We start from the raw sequence: 21,786 nt of genomic DNA on the forward strand, positions 1-21,786 counted from the left end.
GTTGGTCAAACCCATCCTGAGGACTGCCTCCAAAAAGGGGGGAGGGGGGTGGCCCAGAACCCAAAACCATTTCCAGTTGCCAACTTTTTCTTTCCGATTCCCCAGGCTCTCCACAGAATTCTGCCCAAATCTCTTCGCTAGCAATGTCCAAAACCAGAAAGTTAGCCCACCAGTTGTCCAAAAATGTGCATTATCTGTGCCCCCTTGAGGAGAAGGAGGGAAGATTCTATGCCCCGGTTCAAGTACAGGGGCAGGGTACAATTTTGGCACTGATGGACACTGGATCCCAAGCTACCCTTCTGTCCAAAAGGGCCTTTGAGGAACTAAATGCCGGAAGGGGGGAGAATTACCGTATTCCTCTCACCTCTCTTCCTGGACAACTGCAGAACTTTGACAGGAAGGAAATTCCTGTCGAGGGGACTGCGGATTTGGACATCAAAATTGGGCGACACAAGGTGAAACACCCGGTCATAGTAGTGACTCCAGAGGGCACCCCTTGTTTACTAGGGAATGACCTCCTGAGAAGGTTGTCACCCCTAATAGATTGCGTAAACAAGGTCCTCTGGACCCAGACTAGCCGACCAATAAAATTAAAACAGAGTGTCAACCATGTTAGTTTAAACGGCACCTGCCACATGGTTGAACAAAAATCTGAACAAGTAGAATTTCACTTCCAGAACAACCAGATTCCAGACGTGACAGTAATAGCAGTAGGACAACAGACTGGTGATGGGGGGTCCTCTCTATTTCTGAAAATCAACCTTCCTTCCAGTTTAAGGTGGTATTCCACACTGGAAGGAAACACCCTGAAATTCTTTACTAATCCACAATCAGAAACTCCCACTCCTATAGTCCAGAAAGATGTGAAATCATCTCAGAGCCTGGCTGATATTCAGAAAATTGGAGAGCAGTTGTTCATGCCTGTTCAGTTAAATGATGGGAAGGACTCTGTTCTCGCTCGAGTGTGTGTGAACAACGGTAAGAGCTTCATCAGCGAAGCCATGTTCCGCCAACTCCCAAAAGATCCAGCCATTCCCACATTCAAACTGATAGACAAATGGGAAATGGACCTGGAAGGACCTTTATTCCAAACATCTCCTGCCAAGCAGGTTTATGCTCAAATTCTCCATTGGCAACAAGAGCATAGTCCATAATTGTTGGGTCGTGCGAGACGTCACTGCCGCCTTTTACTTAGGCAGTGACATTCTCAATCGCTTTGCCATTAGTTTGGACCTAATAAACTTCAAAGCTTGGTCCCGATTAGCGGATAATCCCATGGGCTTTGATGATTCAGAAAAAGCATTTAGGTCAGCTCAATTGCTACCTTATGCAGTTGAAATTCAGATTAAAGAGGAAGTCACCATCCCAGAAAGGACCCGACAATTCTCCCTGAGAGTGAAAGTTAAAAGAGGACAAAAATTGAAAAACCCTGATGCTTATATCCATCTAAATGCTTCTCTCCAACAGCAAGGGTTAGGGGTAAACCCAACACCATTAGTCAACATAGAACATGACACCATACCAATAGAGGTGGATAACAGCGACTTAAAGAGTATTACTCTAGCCGCAGGTACCATTATTGGAATGGCGATTGATGACCGACATTTCTCCATTGATTTAGGAAATGAACTGTTAGGACCAATCCCCAAGGACTGTTTTGACAGTGACAGTGAGGACAATACAACACCAGACAGGATTTTCACCCAGCATGGAGGGAACTTCCTGGTGTACACTTCTTGCCCTTATGGTAAGGAATATGTGACTTGTGACTTCAGGAGGTATGAGGTGATTTTCCAGGTCCATGAGGGCTGCCTTTCCCACCTGAAGCCTCCAGTCCAAATCAGCACTCTGACCAGGGACTTCTCCACCCAGCTGGAGGAGGCCGCTGAGATAGCCAAACCAGAAGTCTTTCCAGGCTTCAGGCAGATGGTGGAAGAGAGAGTCAACCTAGCTGATGCCTGTGTGACTCTGGAACAGAAGCAAAAGTTGAAACAGGTTTTCTTGGATTTCCAAGATCTCTTTGCGGTAGACTCATAGAACTGTGGTCGCACCGACATCCACACCACAACAATTCCCACGAACCCTGGAATGACTCCAGTGTTTGTGAAGCAATATCGCTTGCCTCTCGCATCCATGGAGTCCCTTACTGAAATAATTAAGAACCTTGAGTCCTGGGGAATAATCTGTCCAGTCCACAGCACTTTCAATAATCCGGTGCTGGGAATATTGAAGCCAAACGGCCAGTGGAGACTCGGCGCCGACCTTAGGGAGCTCAACAAACGGGTCCATACTTCCCGATGGCCTCTGTCCTACATTGACCAAGAGCTGGCCCAGATTCAGGGGTCACAGGTATTCACAGCAATAGACCTGACCAATGGATACTGGACAGTGCCTGTCAGTAGGGAGGACCAATACAAACTGGCTTTTACCTTTGGGGCCAGCAGAACACATGGACCCGGACTCCCTTCGGATACCTCAACTCCGGCAATGAATTCAACATTTTCCTACATAAGGCCATGCCCGACCGGGTGCGAGGGGTAACCTGGCTTATGTAGATGATGTCCTCATCAAAAGTTCATCTGTGGATGAACACATAGCGGAGATCCATTATGTTCTGACACAGTTGAGGGCCGCCGGAGCAAAACTTTCCTTTCAGAAAGCACAGTGGTGTAGAACCCGTGTTAATTTCTTGGGGCATGAGATTACTCCTCAGGGTCTCTGTCCCCAAGAAAAGAAAGTGGAAGCACTCCAGAAACTGAAAGACCCCACAACTCTGCGGGAACTAAGGAGCCTCCTTGGACTGACTAATTACAGCAGAAAGTTCATTGAAGGCTACGCAGAGATCACTAGACCCCTGATTCATCTCTTGATGGGGGGGGGTCAAGTGGGAATGGGGTCCAGAACAATCTGAGGCGGTAAGACAACTCAAAAGAAGCCTCTCACAAGCGCCTTGCCTAGCTTACCCTGTCAGAAACAAGGAGTTCTTCCTGGAGACGGGGTTCTCTAATACGTGCTTGACGGCAGTATTATACCAAAAGCATGACAAGGTCAATAAAGTAATCTCCTATGCGAGCAAAACTTTATCCTCTGTGGAGGAAAAATTCAACGATTGTGAGAAGGCACTCCTGCCAACGGTGTGGGCATTGAAGAATTACCGCCCGTTTATCCAGGGGGAACACATCATAGTGGAGACTCCACATCAGCCTCTGCAATATCTCCAAAGTGACAGAATCCGGGCCGGAAATGTGAGTAATTCCCAAATTACTTCCTGGATTCTGTCAATGCAAGGCTTTCCTGTAGAGGTCAGATATGGCCAAAACAAGAAGAGTCCCCTCGCGCAAGGTCTGGCTGACTTGCATGATTGTGCCAGAGAAAATTGTCTCGAGGACGAAAGTCTAAAAATCAAGGACAACATGGAGGCATACCTTAATTCCCCACACAAAGTCTTTGAAGAAGACAAGTGTGAGGGAATGCCCACTGTCTATGTGGATGGATGCTCGTACCATGTTGACGACAACGGGGAGAAAGAACGGGTGGCCGGCGTAGGGAATGCATGGGTGAATGAGTCACCAGAACCCTCCGCTGGATACAAAATCGGTCCCCGAAGTAGTCGGGTGGCAGAATAGATGGCTGTGCATCAGGCCATCCTCACTGCTGTCCAACATCAACTCCAGGAACTGGTCATAATCACAGATTCGGATTATGTACGGAACGGGTTCGTGGAGCACCTGGTTAATTGGAAAACCAGAGGCATGTTATGTGCTAATAACAAACCGTTGAAACATGGGAAGTTAATCCAAAACATTGATGATCTGGTCACATCGAATGGAATGACCATCTACTGGAAAAAGATGAAGGGTCATTCCAAAGTAGAGGGACCAGACAAAACTGGAAATGACTTAGCTGATCAGCTGGCCAAAACCGAGGCCATCCAAGGGGATCTACTAGAAATAGAGTCCCTATTGGGGGAAATCCAGGTCACTGCTATCACTAGGTCCCAGACAAATGCTCACAATGATCTTTCAACTGCACAATGGAGTAAGGAGACCCCTGATGCTGATTTAATTACAGCTCAGAAGAGGGGTCCAATTATTGGTAAGTTTTACCAACACCTTGAGGACCCTGAGAAATTTCCCCTGACGGATACCGATTACATTGGGAAAGAGTACCTAAGAGTGTTGATGAAATGTCGAAAAATGTTCCGAATCCAAGACGGTTTGCTGGTAAGGAAATCCAAAGCTGGCCACAATCAGTGGGTGGTTCCTTCCTCATTCCGAAGCCTGATGTTAAGTCACGCCCATGATGCGGCCACTGCTGGTCATAGGGGGTTTCACACAACACTGGAAATCTTAAGAGAGGTTGCATACTGGCCACACATGGGGCAGGACCTCGACCAATACTTGAAGGGGTGTCTTGTGTGTGCACAATTTCAGCCATCATCCCTCACACACCGTGCGCCTCTCCAAAAGAGGGGGATGACACTGCCATGGTCAGATTTACAAATCGACTTTGTAGGCCCTGTGATTCGCTCATTTAGAGGAAATAAGTACATGTTGACCATCACATGCTTGTTTACCAAGTGGGTGGAATGTCTCCCAGCCCCAAATTGCAAGGCAGAAACTGCAGCTGCCCTGATGATTAACCACATCTTTTCCCGTTTTGGTCTACCTCAAAGGATTGAGTCAGACAGGGGTAGCCACTTCACCAGTGAAATAATGACACAGATGTGGGAGATACTGGGGGTTAAAAGGAAGCTACACATTGCTTACATGCCAGCTTCTTCTGGTGCAGTGGAACGCTACAACCGGACAATTGTGAGCATCTTAAAAAAGTTTGTGGCAGATTCTGGGCCAAGTTGGGATATCCGATTACCTCTGGTCCTAATGGCCATCAGATCTACCCCTTCATCTGCAACCAAAATGACACCGTTTCAGTTGATGACGGTACGCAAGATGGTGCTTCCCCAGCATTTGCTCTACAGGACCCAAGAGCAGACACTGATAAATGCCTCCACAACTCATGAGTATGTGGAGAATTTAAGGAAACACCTTCAGCATGCTTTTGCCTATGCTCAGCGGAATCTAGAAAGATCAGCTGAGAGCATGAAGACCCACTATGATTTGAAAACTACCCGAAAGGAATATAAGGTGGGTGATCGGGTCTATCTATACAATTTCCAAAGGAACCAGGCCAAACAGCGAAAATTCTTGCCTACATGGAAGGGACCGTTTGAAATTATAGACAAGATCTCCCCTATAAGATCTGCATCCCCAAAGGCAGTCTGGTGGAAGGGGAAGACAAGTGGGCACATATAAATCAGCTAAAGTGTTGCCATCCCAGGCACACTCTGCAACAACTGGAGGAATCCACTGGAATCCCAGAGGGGGCCGCTCCAGAGTAATTCAGTTCCAACCCTAAAATATTCCACATATAGCATATAAACTTCTGTGATCCTTGTATATATATATGTTCTTGTCTCCTAAGTTAAAAAAGAAAATGTATATGTTCATATCTTCTGATTCATAAATGTATATGTTCACCACACCATCAATAGTGGTGAAGAAATTTCTACGAATAGGTATTGCCGCTTTGCTTTATCATCCTAGGAGAGATGAAACCATGGAGACTGACCAAGGAGGACGACCGGGGACCGGGAGCAGAGACCCGAGGGGCCCGGGGTACCGCCCAATCCTCCCATCAGGACCTGCAAGGAGAACTGATTGATCGACTGGAGGGAGGAAAAGATGCTGAACTGTGCCATCCATGGAATTGGAAGAAGAGGAGGCGAACATCCCAGATCTTGCGAGTTCCATCAGCGAAAGGACAAAATGGCCATCGCAAGAGGGGGGCTTGTGGGATGTTTTTAACCATGCATCCAAGCCCTACCATAAAACTGTGCAGTACTGGCATGTAAAACATCATGATGGCCAGAACTCCCCAGAGAGGGCACAGGGAAAACATGAAGAATAGGCTGCCACCCATTTTTGCCTATGTTGTGAGCACAGGAGGGCACTGCCTAAAACCACCATTGGGCTACACACACAGTAGCCTGAAACCATTGGGAATGGCAATGCTGATTGCCAAAAAGCAACTCAGAACTGTGGGGAATTCATTTTCTTAATCCCAAAAATGGTTGCATTACCAGTACTCACCACTATCAGAAAGCCGGCGTTTTAAAACCACCAGACTTTTGTGTAAAACTGAACAAATGAAACAAAACCAGACCAAGGAAATACTTGCTAAGAGGTGGATACAATGTAAAACTATATTCTGAAATGACTTGAAGGAAGTAATTATTTAATGTATAGGTAAACATTGTCGGTTTGATTTGAATGTAGAAAACTGGGAACAAAAAGTGACATTTAGCTGAAACCTGGCTTAATGAAACTGAATTCTGCCTGATAACTACCCACGACAAGAGTTGAAACTGGATCAACAGCCACTCTTCCCAGGCCTAGCTGCATCCTGCTGCCCCTTGCCAAAAGGAGTTCACCTCTCTGATTAGATTAGGGGTGGAGCACCTGGGAACTGGAAGGGACAGAACAATGCAACTTCCTTGACTCAGGCAAATGTTATATTGGGGGCGTCGTAAAATAGCTTCCTCTTGGGAGAAACTGGGGGGCAGCTGTGCCTCTGTGAACAAGCTGGCTTGGGGGAAGTGGATAAACCAGTTATTCCACCCTGTGATGGGGGAAGCCACACCCCTTTTTGACCAGGGCATCATTTTAAAAAGAGAGATAACTCATAGTGTGAACTTGTCAGAATTATACAAGTAATATCATTATTTTTGTGATTTTTCTGTGAACATTTTGAGAGGCGTTAGGACCCAGTGGTGTATTCTGGGGGGCTGCTAGCGGAAAATAGGGTCTCACTCCAAATGTATGCATGTTAAAAATCTGACACTTTATCATCTGTAACCCATATCCCTGGTGCACATTTGTGTAAAATCTGGAAAGGTTTAGAGGTTGTTATCTGGATGAAAAGGTCAGAATTCTGTCATCAGTGGACACGACATCGTACAAAGACAGGGATCGGATGGTTTGGTGCTACAGAAAATATGTTAACTGGACCTATAATATTAGAAAAATGGTACATGGATAAATATGTATTTGGGTCAGAAATAGATTTGTGTGCAATCTGACAAGGGGAGGTTCCTCTGACCATAAAACCTACAGCATCACTCTGACTCACATTTCCTTCCCCCAATCAAGGGAGAGAGGAGGAATTGGCCAATGATAAGTGAGAGGGGAAGGTTTAGTTATGACCAACGCACACACCCACTTTCCAAAACACATAAAAAGAGACTGCTGGGACAGGAAGAGACAATCAATTCCATTTGCTGTGGAGCATGCTGACCGACGACTTCACATCCAGAGATCCAGACTTCAAATCCATCAATCTCCAGAACCTGTAGCAGAAATTAACTCCAGAATTTGTAGCCGAGAGGCCTGAATCCACCAGCTGAATCCTCTTCAGCAGGCCTCAAAACTAACCAAACTATTCAACAGCCGGGCGAGCTGTTTGAAGTTTTGGCGAGAATTTTTGCAAGAACCTGTAGCAGTACCCAGAAAGCAGTGTTACATCCAGAATCCAGAGTGGCTAGACCAGCAGAGCAGAGCTGACCCAGATCGCTGTGAGCAGAACCGGTGCCTGATTGACCCGCCGAGGAGACAGAACAGCAGGCGGACGTGTTGACCAGATCTGTGACGAGGCCTAGTTCAAATTTATATTGTGAGTAACTAGCAGACCTGTGCAGAACCAATTTCTTAGTCAAAATAATCTAATCCAAACTATTTTAACCTAACTAGAACTGCCTCCTAGAAATCGTGTCATCTGTCATTTTTAAAGCTGCACAACTGTCACCTGTCAATTCTGCAGCTGCAAGCTGTCACCTGTCATTTTGAGTTTACTTTAAATCCGAAAAACTACCTTTATGTAATCGTCTGTATCTCTGGAACCGTTTGGGCTAGGAACGAGATTTAACGTTCCTCTGAAAGCTTAGAATCTAAGCTTTCCAGCATGCCTAGAACCGACCTCCTACTCCTACTACACTTTTTCCGCAATCACGATTTACGCACTCGCAAAATTTACCGCGATTTGCGATTTTGGCTCAATTTCTCCACTTGTCAAAATAGCAGCTCCATTCTTTCTTTTGTTAAAATCTGTTGCAACTTGGTAATAACTCATAGAGCATTGCTAAAGTGAGCCTGAACTAATACCAACACGCATCTCCCACTCACCCTGAATCTCTAGAGGGAATTAAAATCAGTTGGCACATTTTCCCATCCATTGCCATCACATTTAAAAAGCATTTTGGGCCTGTGTTTCAAACTCCTACCTGTTTCCTCTAAGCTTGCTGGGGGGGAACTGAATTTCGTATTGTATTTGATTGCATTCCTGAGAACTGTGTGCTCCTCTTTCCATCTCCTTCCATTTCTTACATTGCATAGGGGAGGGGGGTGAATTTCCAGAGAAAAAGTGATTATCTTATCTTTTGCTAAAATCATATCAAGTATTTCTGTACTGCATTTTATTCCTCATTGCTTTTCCCTTGAAATCATAAAAGTATTTTTGCTACTTTATCCATCCTATACCAACTCCTCATTGATTGTAAAGAAGTGTGCTAGTGCCAGATTACCCATTGTTTATCAACATCATATGTCTAAGTGTACTATCAGATATTAATTTATTATAAAGTGTGATATATACATATATATATATTGTTTAAATTCTCAAATAAACCTTTTAATTTGCAAAACAAACCTACTTCTTGGCTCAGTGGGGTCAGGGGGATTCTAAGAGGGGGTGTTATACAAGGGTGGTCATCCAGAGTACTGAACTAGACATACAAATACATTAATAAGGGTTTTCCTCAGCATCCCAGACTAGGCATTGACTTGGCTGTAGTGTTGATTGAATATCGCTTACAACATCACAGGTCACACAGGGTCGGAATGCTAGTCAGGAACACAAGCCAAAGGGGAAATCCAAGGCAAGATGGAAGGGCAAGAAGGCCACCTTTGCGAAGGGGGCTCCTTCTCTTCCTGCTGCTCCAGCAGCACCCTTTGGGATTCAGGCTCTGGACGGGCTCGGTCCAGTGGTAACCCAAGACTCCTGAGGTAGAAGAGCCAGAAGACCTTCTTGCAGGAGAGGTGCTCAACCCAGAGTATCACCCTGAACTTCAATGCCTGCTGGCTGAAAGGGGGCCCTCTAGGGGAGACTTTTGCAAGGGTCAGAGAGAGTGCCACTCTCTCGAGGGTCTAAGAAAACAGGCACAGGCAAAATCTATTGGGAGTGTGCACTCCTTTATAGTGAGCCCAAAAAGCCTGAAGTTGGTGCCCTCAAGAGTTTGGTGGTACCCAAGGTTTACAGGCCCTTCCTGTTTCAGTTGGCACATGAGGTGCCCTTAGCCGGTCATCTTGGGACCTAGAAGACTAAGCAAAGGCTCTCTGCATATTTCTACTGGCCCTAGATGGGAGTAGAAGTGCAGTCCTACTGAAGGACCTTCCCCACTTGTCAGTAGTCTGGCAAGAGTGGAGGCAGCATCATAGGCCCACTGCAGCCTTTGCCAGTGGTTGGCACACCCTTTGAGAGGGTTGGCATCAACATTGTCGGTCCCCTAGACCCTCCCACATCAGGAGGACACCTGTTCATCCTGGTCCTGGCTGATCATGCCACCAGTTACCCTGAGGCTACACCTCTTCGGACCATAACTGCCAAGGTGGTTTCCGGGGCTCTCAAAGGCATTTTTACCAGATTTGGATTCTCTAAAGAGGTGGTCTCTGACACAGGATCCAACTGCATGTCTAGTTACATGCAAGCGATGTGGAAGGAATGCAGAGTAACATATACGTTCTCCACTTCCTACCATCCCCAGACCAATGGTCTGGTTGAGAGGTTTAAGAAAACTCTAAAGGGCATGCTGGGTGCTATGGAGAGCCACTAAGGAGGAAATGTGATCTCCTCCTACCATGCCTGCTGTTCACCTATAGAGAAGTTCCCCTAGAGGGTGTTGGTTTCAGCCCCTTTGTGCTACTCTTTGGACATACCATGAGGCGGCCCCTTCCTTTAATCAGAGAAGTTTTGTAAGACACTCCTCCAGGTCTGCCAAGTAGTGAGGGGCTATGTGTTAGGCATCAGACAGAGGATGGCACAGGTTATGGGCCAGTTGACAGCAAATCTTAATGCGAGCCAAGAATTAAACAAGTACTGGCACAACCTTAAGGCCTCACAAGCGGATTGGACTCCAGGACAGGAGATCCTTGTGCTGGAGCCTACTAAGCCTAGAGCTTTGGCAATTAAGTGGACTGGACCCTGCAGGATAATCTCCAAGATGGGCAAAGTCAATTACTTGGTTGACATGGGAGTCCCTGGGGTAGCCCCTCAGGTATTCCACATTAACAGGCTCAAGCCTATGCTCAGGCGAGAGGAAGTCTCATGTCTTCGGCTAGCATCAGAACAAGAGGAGGATGTGAGTGAGCCCCTTCCTGATTTGCTGCATAGCAACTATCAGGATGGTTCAGTGGAGTGAGTGCATCTCTCTCCAGATCTGACACCAGAGCAGCAGAGGGCCTGCAGGGCTTTGCTACGGCAGTATGCCCCTCTGTTTTCAGTGACACCAGGCCTCACCCCGTGGTACAGACATGAAATTGACACTGGTGATAGTTTACCTGCCAAAAGCAGATGCTATCAGATCGCAGGTACTGTAAAGAACCACATCCAGGCTGAGGTCACCAAGATATTGGATCTGGATGTAATTGAACCCTCAACCAGTCCCTGGTCCACTCCAGTGGTCCTTGTCCCGAATGCAAGCTCCCAGGAATGTACCAAGGATTGGAGGTTCTGTATGGAATTCCAATGAGTCAATGCGGTCACCAAAACTGGTGCACACCCATTGGCCAGAGTTGATGAACTTGTGGACACCATTGGAGCAGCCAAATTTGTAAGCACCTTTGACCTTACCTCAGGCTATTGGCAAATAACTCTGATGGTCCAGGCCAAGGAAAAACTTAATTCTCAACACCTGAGGGGCTCTACCAGTTTCAAGTCATGCCTTTTGGGATGAAGAATGCACCTGCCACTTTCCAAAGGTTGGTCAATCATGCGCTGAGTGGGCTGGAGGCCTTTTTTGTGGCCTATCTAGATGACATTGCTGTCTACAGTTCCACCTGGGATGATCATTTTACTCATTTGGATTGGGTGTTGCAGGCCTTGCGAAGGGCTAACCTCACTACCAAGCCCACCAACTGTCAGATAGCTCAGGAGAAATTCACTTACCTTGGTCATGAGGTAGGAGGGGGTTGAATCCAACCTCTTCCCATTAAGGTAAAGGATATACATGACTCAGTGACATGCACTACTCAAACCGGGTGAGAGCTTTTTTGGGCCTCACTGGGCATTACCGGAACTTCATGGAGGACTATAGAACCATAGCTACCCCTCTGACAGCTCTGCCATCACCCAAGAAACCAAGGAATGTTAATTGGAAGGAAGACTGTCAGAGGGCCTTTATTGGCTTGAAGGAAAGTCTATGTTGGGCACTAGTGTTGTGTGCGCCTGATTACAGCAAACCCTTTATTGTTTAGACTGATGCCTGCGACAGCGGCATTGGAGCTGTCTTGTCCTAGTTAGATGTCAAAGGGAGGGAACATTTTATCATATTCACCTGTAAGCACCTAAAAGATAGAGCACTTAGGTGGGCTACTGTTGAACATGATTGTTTCAGTATAGTTTGCAACCTTAGGCTTTTTAGGTCTACTTTACGGGGTCTGCCTTCAAAGTCCAAACAGGCCATAAGCCCTTGAAATGGCTTATGCAGATGAAAGGTGAAAACCTGAAACTGCTCAGGTGGTCTATTAGCCTGCAAGGGCTACACTTCACTGTTTAGCATAGACCAGGGAAGAGGCATGCTAATGCAGATGGCCTTTCCAGAAGGTATATTGACCGTCTGGAAGAGGGTGTCAATCTCGTGTGAGATTTGACCACCCCATCCTTAGTCTGGGGGGATGACTGAGATGCTGGAAATGCATTGGAGGGACAGGGACTTCATGTCCTTGTCCTGTACTCCCTTATCATGGGTGTTCTGTGTTGTATTCTGAACAGGAATCCATGTGGGACTCCTGGCAGTGCAGCTCTTCCCCTTTTTGGTTGCAGTGAACAGAGACCCTTGGGATCCTCTTATGGCACCCAAGGGTGGGGGTACAACCATGTACCACTAGTGTATGTTTTTGGGCACCTGTGTGTGGCCCACAGAGCAGTGTATGGGCTGGTGGCAGCTCCATGCTGAATTTGACAGATGTTCTTAGTATCCTTCATTTTGGGATACCCAGGCCCTGCCTGTTAGGGAGAATTCTCATTTCATGGCTAATTTCCCTTACCTAGTGAGTCCCTCAGCACCTTTGCTGGATCTCTGGAGTTGTTTCTTTTCCACTTGGTAAGAGTATGAGCTTTTCACCACTATTACGTGTATTTTGCTATCTGTTTGCACCTGTTTTTGGGATTGTGGGCTCTGGAGGACACCACTTCAGTAGCCCCCTTCTTTGTGTGTGTCACACCGCACCTTCTGTGCAGTGGCACAGGGTTGTCGTTTAGACTTCCCACTGACTCCATTTCTGAGGTGACTACTGTCCCCCAGAAAAGGGTAAAGTTACAAAACTAACCACAGATCCAGTACACCCCATCTTACATGGAGTACTGGAAAGGTTAACTCTTAACTCTTTTTATCTGTACCTCGTCAAGCATTGTTTTGCTCATTTAACATTTAGACACGGCTGGTGGCAATGGTATCTACCCTAAATGTCTACCGTGGTTATCGTATATAAGCGTGGTAACATTGAAGGCTATTGCGTTAGTCTTAACCCTAAACCCGCTTGACCAAATCCTTTTTCGTTTGGCTCCGGTGCGGTTTATTCGCCATTTATTTTGTTAAACTCCTTCTTGTGTTTTACTTTGTGCTGCAAACTAGGTTTGCCTCCTTTGTTCACTGTCTTTTGGCAGGCTTCTACCTAGAAGCCCCCCTCGAGGCGCCTGGGTGTCTAGGTGGGCTGAATGTGAAGGAAGGGTGTAGTCACCCCTGCACAGGGTATCCTAGGAAACCCAAGTCGCACTTTGTCATGATTGGCCAGGGTAGTTGTCCGGGCTTGACAACCCCCCTGCTGGGTGATTGACAGCCAGGCTGTGTGAATGGGGGCTTTTCGCATAAAAGGCAGGTCTCTTGGGCTAGAAGTCAGAGAGTCACCACTGGAACTACAAGGAACCGAAGAGAAGCAGAGAGAACGACGGCTGATGTAACTACCCTTTCCTGGTGAAGCCCTGCTGCAGTCCTGAGCTATCTGCCCTTCAACGACTAAGAGGAGATCCAGTCCGGAGTCTTCTTCCCTTGAGCCTGGTGGGCATAACCCGCTCGTCTTCACAGCCAGAGGATCCTCTTCCTTGGTCGAAATCACTGCACACAGCTGCAGTGGTTCGGATAGCCATCTCTCCTGTGTTTTTAAAGGAGCGCACCTTTTATTCATTGTCGCTGCTGCCGGCTTCATCCATGTGTGCTGGAGACCCCCTTCAGACGTCGTCCTTCTCACCGAAGCTCCAGGAATCGTGGGTCTGCGGTAAACCAACAGTAACAACTGCCAGGGCACCAGCTGCATCATTGGAATAAGGTACTGTGTTCTGCTTGAGGAAACTGGGTGAACCTCTTTTCTTCATTTCCAAGGCTCGCCCTTGTCTTCCCTCCTTCTTATAACTTTTTCTTCCAAACATTGACAATATCGAAGTACTCTTGGCTACGTTGAATCGTGAACTATCTGACTGTGTGATCTTCGGCAACAGGCCCCGGTGCCACTTGACCCTGGCTCCGGCCCTTTGACTTTTGAACTCTTGTCTATGAGTGTTTCTCGATTCTGTTTGCCTAACCAAAATATTGCCTGTGATTTTTGCCTCCAACTCCCTCTGAGTATCTCAGGTGCTAAGTGTGTTTTTGGCCCGGTAGCATTTCATGTCACGGATACGCGTTTAATTAGTAGACTGAACTGTCAAAAAGGGATCGCAATCGTATTCGTGGTAACATGTTTTGTGCCTAACACCGGTTCATTCAAACACAGGGTGCTTACCTTGAGACGTACTGTACAAAGTGAATTGGTTAGTTGTAGTATATTTAACGTGTGGTTTTTGTTTAAGTTTAATAGAAGTGTTGTGTTTATAATGAATGGTTTAAAAATAAATGTACTTATATTTTTCTACCTGAAACCATGAGTCAGTGTTTGCTTGAGTCACAGTCATTGTGGTCCCTTTGTGTAATCCCTGCTACTGCTCACATACTCTTGAGATAAGCCTGGCAGCTCAGCCACTGCTACCACTCTGACATAGTAGTACAGGCTTGTACCAAAGGTAAAACTTGTATTGTCACCTGTAGTCTTAATTGTGTGTAGTGGTCCCCAAAGGCACTGCACAGAATTCTACCTAACACTGGTGTACAGCGGTGAGGATTTGGATGTAGAGTGATTACACTTAGAGTGCTGCTGTTGCTTGGGTTCAACTAACCACAAGGCTAACACTACTAAGCCTATTTAACTAAAAGGAATCATGTCAAATATGGAAAGCTACACTGAAGAGAGTCTTTTACTCTATACTGCTGAGGTTCGGAGAACCATGTGTAGGGATAAGAATCTCTCTCGTAAAGGAAAGAAATCTGAACTGATTGCAAAGTTAATGGGAAAAAGCCTGGAGAGTGGGTCAGAAGGACCTGCCACTCCAGCAAATGTGGATTTTGATGTTTCTGATTCTGAGAGTGTTACTTTAGAAGAAGTAGATGAGTCCTTGCTAGGAAACCCTACAACTCCTTTGCCTGCGCAGAAAGCACAACCTCTGTCCACTGGGACCCCCCAGGTCCTACACTTACTCCTGAATTTATTTTGCTTGAAAAAATGAGACTTGAATTGGAAGTGAAAAGTATTGATTCACAAACTGCCATGAAACATCAAGAGTTAAGGCTCAGAGAAATGGAGCTGAACCATGCACTAGAAATGAAGACATTGTCTCCAGAAAATGCTTCTCTCCCAGAGTCCTCTGGGTCTTCTAGCCCTAAGAGACCCTGTATGCCAAAGGAGATGATTGGTATGTATGAGACTAAACTTGATGTTTTGGATTGGTTAGCAATGTTTGAGTACAATCATGGGATACAAGGTATCTGTCATGATGCCTACCTCCAAGGGGCCAGACAGGGCCCGGCACCCTCAGAGGCAGGCAACATGTATACTAGGGAAGTCCCAGCCACCCCAGATAGGGGCTCTTTGGACTCAGTCCTGGCGCCGTTGGTGTCAGGCTCATAAGGGATAACAGTCCTGGCACTATCAGCGCCAGGCTCATACAAGATATGGAAGGAATAGTGTTTGGTGCAAACTTACCTGGCAGACCATGCTGCAATTTCCTTACCTGGCATTCTACAACTTCCAGATGAAAAAGGAACTACTTAACCACAAGGCAGTGGCTGGTGGCAGGATACATACCTTCAGTGGAAGGATACATACCTGGGACTACTTGAAAGGCTATTTAAGCCACGCCCAGACAGCAAACCACGCTTCGCGTTGTTCTGCTCATAGCAGCTGGACGCTCACCGTGCCTGCTCCTGCTCCAGTCCTCGACCACGCCTGCCAGCATCCTGGAAACACCTAAGGATAGAAAAGGGAAGAAGAAACAGGTGAAAACAAACCTTACCTGTTAAAGCTGCATTCCGGATTCAGCGCGCCAAAGTTCCTGCAAAAAGACATCATTTTAAATACTCAATGCGTCGCATACATCTCGGCGCACTTCTCTTACCTGCACGTGGTGCCTTCGGCTCTGCGACGCCCATCCGGATCTCCTGCAGCATTCCAGCACCTACGAGGAGATGAAGAGAAGAAAGCAAGGTGAGAAGGGGAAAATAAACAAAAAGCACTTACCCGCCAAGCTAATTCTTCTTACCTTCGGGTCGATGCCATTCCTTGGGCATTTCAGCACCCCGGCCCCTATGGGGAAAAAGAAAACATCACTTAGTGAATGCAAGAACCGTAGCAAACAAACTATTTTAAACTCACCAGCTTACAGGTCGGACTCAGCTTCTGCTTCGTACTGGCTCCATTTCTTCGGCATTCTCGAATTCCGGCCCCTAAGGAAAAACAGATAGGAAAAAACAGTAGTGGGCCTACACCAAAACTCACCTGAAATCAGGTTTTCGACGGAAACCACCCTCAGCCCGGAGTCTTCCATTACCTGCAAAAGAGAAGAGGAACAGTTTAGACTCAAGCTTGCCATAAACATTTACGGTACTTACCGGAACAGACAAGCAAACTCGAACTTACTATCCAGTGACGTAACTGGATTCCAATGCACCCCTGCATCAGAAGCAGGATGGAGAGCTCGCCTTTTCAATCCCTAAGGTGAGTCTCCACAGGGAATTACAGAAGGGTTGCAAGGAGGGTGAGAAGGGGAACGGGAGATCAACACAAAACCCACAGAGTATTAACCCTTACTTTTCTCTCACAGAAGGGTATTCATCCGAGCCAGACAAGCCGGATTTGGGAACCCAGCCCACTCCATCTTCAGGGTGCTGAACATCTCCTTCGAAGAGGCCACTGCCGTCCAGACCACGCCCGCGCCTCCGTGGGAACCAGGTGAGCGTTACAGTATCTCAGGGAATCAGTTGATCCCCTGGCTTTTTTCTAGGCTCCCCCCGGTTGTAAGTGATGCTCTAATGGAGTTGGGGGAGGTGGATAAACAGGATTATGAGTGTGTGAAACTAGCATTAATAGCTGGATTTGGGAATACCCCTTCCCAGTATCTTAAGAGGTTTAGAAAACTCAAAAATCATGTTGGTACCCCTTGGGCTACCTGGGTGTGTGAATGTTTGAAAAACTTAGATGGTTGGATTAAGGGTTACAAAGTGAACACTATGAAGGTTTGAGGAATCTTGTTATGTTGGGGTCTGTTTTTGATGTCTGTTCCCCTGAGCTTAGACAGCACTTGGCTGATTCAAAGGAGATAGTTCCTAAGAAGCTAGCTAAGGCTGCTGACTTGTGGGTTGCCAACAGGACCACTCACAAGGATTCTGGGGCAACTCAGAAAAAGGATGAGGGAAAGCAGCCAAAGAAAGACAACAAAGAGAATTCCAATAACTCCAATCCAAAAGAGGGCCCCAAACATAACCAGGGTAAGCCACAGGGTAAACCGAATGAGGCTAGTGTAAGATCTGGTTTCACACCAGATCGAGGTCAGAGCAAACCCCCATTCCAGAGAGCATTTGGAAAATGCTTTGTTTGTGGGCTGCCTGGGCATGTGAAAGTAGATCCCAAGTTTAAGGGTAAACCTTCAGGAATCAACACTGTCTCCTTAGACTTCTCCCAGGTGGATGTAGTACCTATGACCAGTGGAAACTTTCAATTACTATCTGATGAGCCCATGAGAGTCTCAGCTAGTGTTTCTTTAGTGTCCTTGGGTCTTTGGGAACAACAGAACTTAGATGTCTATAACTCAATCCCAGATAATACTAAAGAGTATTACAAAGATAGTGTTTTTGTGAATGGTCAGGAGACCCCTGCCATCAGAGACACTGGAGCCAGCATAACTGTGGTTGATGAATGTTTTTTCAAAGTGATGGATGTTGCTAAGGCACCCAGACACTTAAACATGTTAGCTGGAGGCCCTGTGCAAATGGTTCCCCAGTTACCAGCTCTCATCCAGTGTAATGACATGACTGTCAGGATACCTGTAAGTGTGCAAAATAATGTACCTGGGAGGGTCCTGCTGGGTAATGACCTTAAAACTCTTGGAGTTGTGTCTAGTACCCCCAGGCCCTCCAGCAGAAGGAAGCAGGAGCTCACAAGGTCTGCAAGGGAGAGAACCTTGAGAGGATCTCCTGGAGACATGATAGAGGAAACTATCACCCCAAGTCCACAGGACTTACTTACTGCCATTGCAGGGCAAGGAAAGACAAAGGGGAAACCTAAGTCTCCCAGCAAGAAACCAGCAAACACTCCTGTGCCCAGAAGGACATCTCTGAGACTGTCCAAAGTCACATCTGTGACTCCCACACCAGCTGAGGCTGAGTGTGAGGTTCAACCCTGTATAGTTAAACTAGATACTGAGGAATCAGATCTAGAACAGGATCTTACCTTTGTAGGAGATCTTGACCCTGTTGACCATCCTGAACTGCAGTCTTTACTGGCAGAATGTGGACCCAACAGGGAAGATTTCAGTAAGGGACAAAGAGAGTGTCCTACCTTGGAAGGTCTTCACCAACAGGCCACTTCTCAGCTCCATGAGACTGAGCATGGGAAGTATAGGTTACACTGGGAGGATGGCCTCTTCTACAGTGAACCAACTGAGTCAACCCCTGGGGACTACAAAAGACTTGTAGTACCTCTAGTGAACCGACTCCAGTTTCTGCAGTTAGCCCATGAGGTACCTCTGGGTGGTCACTTAAGTTTTAAGAAGACCAAAGAGAGGTTATCTCTGCACTTCTACTGGCCTAAGATGGGTACAGAAGTAGACAAATTCTGCAGAAGCTGCCACACTTGCCAAACCTCTGACAAGAGTGGGTCCAAGAATGTGGCACCTTTAGTGCCTCTCCCAGTAGTGGGAATTCCTTTTGAGAGGGTGGGGATTGACCCTCCCACATCTTCAGGTAACAGGTTATTCCTGGTTGTAGTGGACCATGCCACTAGATGTCCTAAAGCCATACCTATGAGGACTGTTATGGCTCCGGCTGTGGCTAAGGTCCTACTTGGTATTTTTACCAGAGTAGCTTTTCCTAAGGAGGTGATATCTGACAAAGGATCACATTTTATTTCCCACTACATGCAAACCATGTGGAAAACCTGTAGAGTCACCTACAAGTTCGCAACTGCCAACCACCCCCAAACCAATGGGCTGGTAGAGAGGATTAACAGAACTATGAAGAGCATGATAGGTGCTTTAGAGAAACCCCTTAGAAAAAAGTGGGATCTTCTACTGCCATGCCTTCTGTTTGCTTATAGAGAAGTCCCTAAGGAGGGAGTAGGATTCATTCCCTTCAAACTTCTCTATGGCCATCCAGTCAGAGGTCCATTGGCCCTGATTAAGGAGGGGTTGGAGATTGCTTCTTCTCCCAAGCCAGTCAGAGTGACTGACTATGTGATAGGTCTCCGGAGGAGAATGTCGCACATGATGGCAGAAGCAAGTGATAACTTGAGGGCTGGTCAAGCTCTGGTCAAACATTGGCATGACCAGAATGCTAACATGGTTGAGCTTACTCAAGACCAGCTTGTTCTTAGCATGACCAGAATGCTAACATGGTTGAGCTTACTCAAGACCAGCTTGTTCTTATTATGGTCCCAACAAGGCAGACGGCCTTGCAGGACAAATGGATAGGACCCTTCAAGGTTGTGGGTAAACTTGGAGAAGTGAACTATCTGGTGGACTTCAGCAAACCTAAGGAGGCTCCCAGAGTCTTTCACACCAACCGTTTAAAGGCTTATGTCACTAGACCTGATATAGGAGCTCTGCTTCAAGCTTCAGCTCAGGAGGAGGAGGAGAGTGAACCTCTGCCTGACCTCCTCAGAGGCTTACCTTTAGATGAGCAAGTAGAAGGAGTTAATCACTCTTCCAGTCTCACATCTGGCCAACAGGATGAGTGCAAGTTACTGTTAAATCAGTTTGCCTCCCTGTTCTCTCTTTCACCAGTCTTGACCCATTGGGGCCAGCATGACATACACACTGGTGACTGTTTGTCTGTCAAGAGCAGGGGGTAGAGAATGTCAGACCATATCAGATCCCACATAAGGAATGAGGTCAAAAAGATGCTTGATCTCGGGGTTATAGAGCCCTCTACTAGCCCTTGGTCTAGCCCAGTTGTGCTTGTACCAAAGGCAGGATCCAAGGAGTTGAGATTCTGCGTGGACTATAGAGCTCTAAATGCAGTCACCACGACTGATGCACATCCTTTACCTGTTACAGATGAAGTTGTGGACAAACTTGGTGCAGCCAAGTACCTCAGCATATTTGACCTAACATCAGGCTGTTGGCAAATAGCCCTGACAGACCACGCCAAGGAGAAAACTGCATTTTCTACCCCAGCTGGCGTCTACCAATTCAAGGTGATGCCTTTGGATTAAAGAATGCACCTACTACATTTCAGAGGATGGTCAATCAAGTTCTGAATGGAATGGAGGACTTCTGCATGGCATACTTGGGTGACATTGCAGTGTTCAGCCCTACATGGAAAGAATATATTGAACACCTAGGCTATGTATTGCAGGCTCTGGAACAGGCCCATCGGACCATAAAGACAAGCAAATGTGAAATTGGTCAGAGTTCAGTGATCTACCTTGGACGTGAGGTAGGAGGAGGTGAAATAAGGCCACTGCCTAGCAAAGTACAAGCTGTACAAAACTGGGCCACCCGTACTACTCAAACCCAAGTGAGAGCCTTCTTAGGTCTCACTGCGTATTACAGGAACTTCATAGAGAATTATGGGGCCATAGCTTCTCCCTTGAATGTCATCTCCTCTCCCAAATTTCCTAAAAAGGTCAGGTAGAATGAGAAGTGCAATCAAGCCTTTGAAGGTCTAAAGAAAGACCTTTGTCAAGCTCCAGTCCTAAGAGCTCCTGACTATCACTACCCTTCATTGTACAAACAGAGGCTTCATATGTAGGTATAGGTGCAGTCCTTAGTCAACTGGATGAGAAAGGTAGGGAACACTCCGTTTGTTTCATCAGCATGAAGTTAAAGGATCCTGAAACAAGGTGGGCAACAATAGAAAGAGAATGCTTTGCTATTGTGTGGTCACTGAAGAGGTTTAGACCATACTTGTATGGATCTACCTTCATCATTCAGACTGACCACCAACACTTGACATGGCTGATTCAAATGAAAGGGGAAAATCCAAAGTTACTCAGATGGTCAATCTGCCTTCAAGGATTTGATTTTTCCATTGAGCACAGAGCAGGAAGTCACCACCAAAATGCTGATGGTCTCTCTAGGATGTTTGTAACCAACTAGAGGTATGAGGACCATCCAGGAGATGGGTCCCAGACTAAGGGACAGGAGGATTAAATCCTCCTGTCCCTTAGTCTGGGGGGGCAAGTGTTAGGGAGAATTCTCATTTCATGGCTAATTTCCCTTACCTAGTGAGTTCTTCAGCAGCTTTTCTGGATCTCTGGAGTTGTTTCATTTCCACTTGGTAAGAGTGTGAGCTTTCCACCACTATTACTTGTATTTTGCTATGTGTTTTCACCTGTTTTTGGGATTGTGGGCTCTGGAGCACACCACTTTCCGTAGCCCTCTTCTTTGTAAGTTTCACACCGTACCTTCAGTGCAGTGACACAGGGTTGTCATTTAGACTTCCCAACGACTCCATTTCTGAGGTGACTACTGTCCCCAGAAAAGGGTAAGGTTACCATTAACTTTACTTAGTCAAAACTAACCACAGATTTAGTACACCCCATTTTACATGGAGTACTGGAAGGGTTAACTCTTGACTCTTTTTATCTGTCCCTTGTCGAGCATTGTTTTGCTCGTTTAACATTTAGACATGGCTGGTGGCAGTGGTATCTACCCTAAATTTCTACTACGGTTAACTTATATAACCGTGGTAACATTGAAGGCTATTGCGTTAGCTTAACCCTAAACCCGCTTGACCAAATCCTTTTTCGTTTGGCTCCGGCACGGTTTATTCACCATTTCTTTTTGTTAAACTCCTTCTTGTGTTTTACTTTGCACTGCAAACTAGGTTTGCCTTCTTTGTTCAATGTCTTTTGGCAGGCTTCTACCTAGAAGCCC

This window comes from Ambystoma mexicanum, chromosome 6q (genome assembly GCF_040938575.1).
Source record: "Ambystoma mexicanum isolate Mex_15411 chromosome 6q, UKY_AmexF1_1, whole genome shotgun sequence".
Taxonomy (NCBI): domain Eukaryota; kingdom Metazoa; phylum Chordata; class Amphibia; order Caudata; family Ambystomatidae; genus Ambystoma; species Ambystoma mexicanum.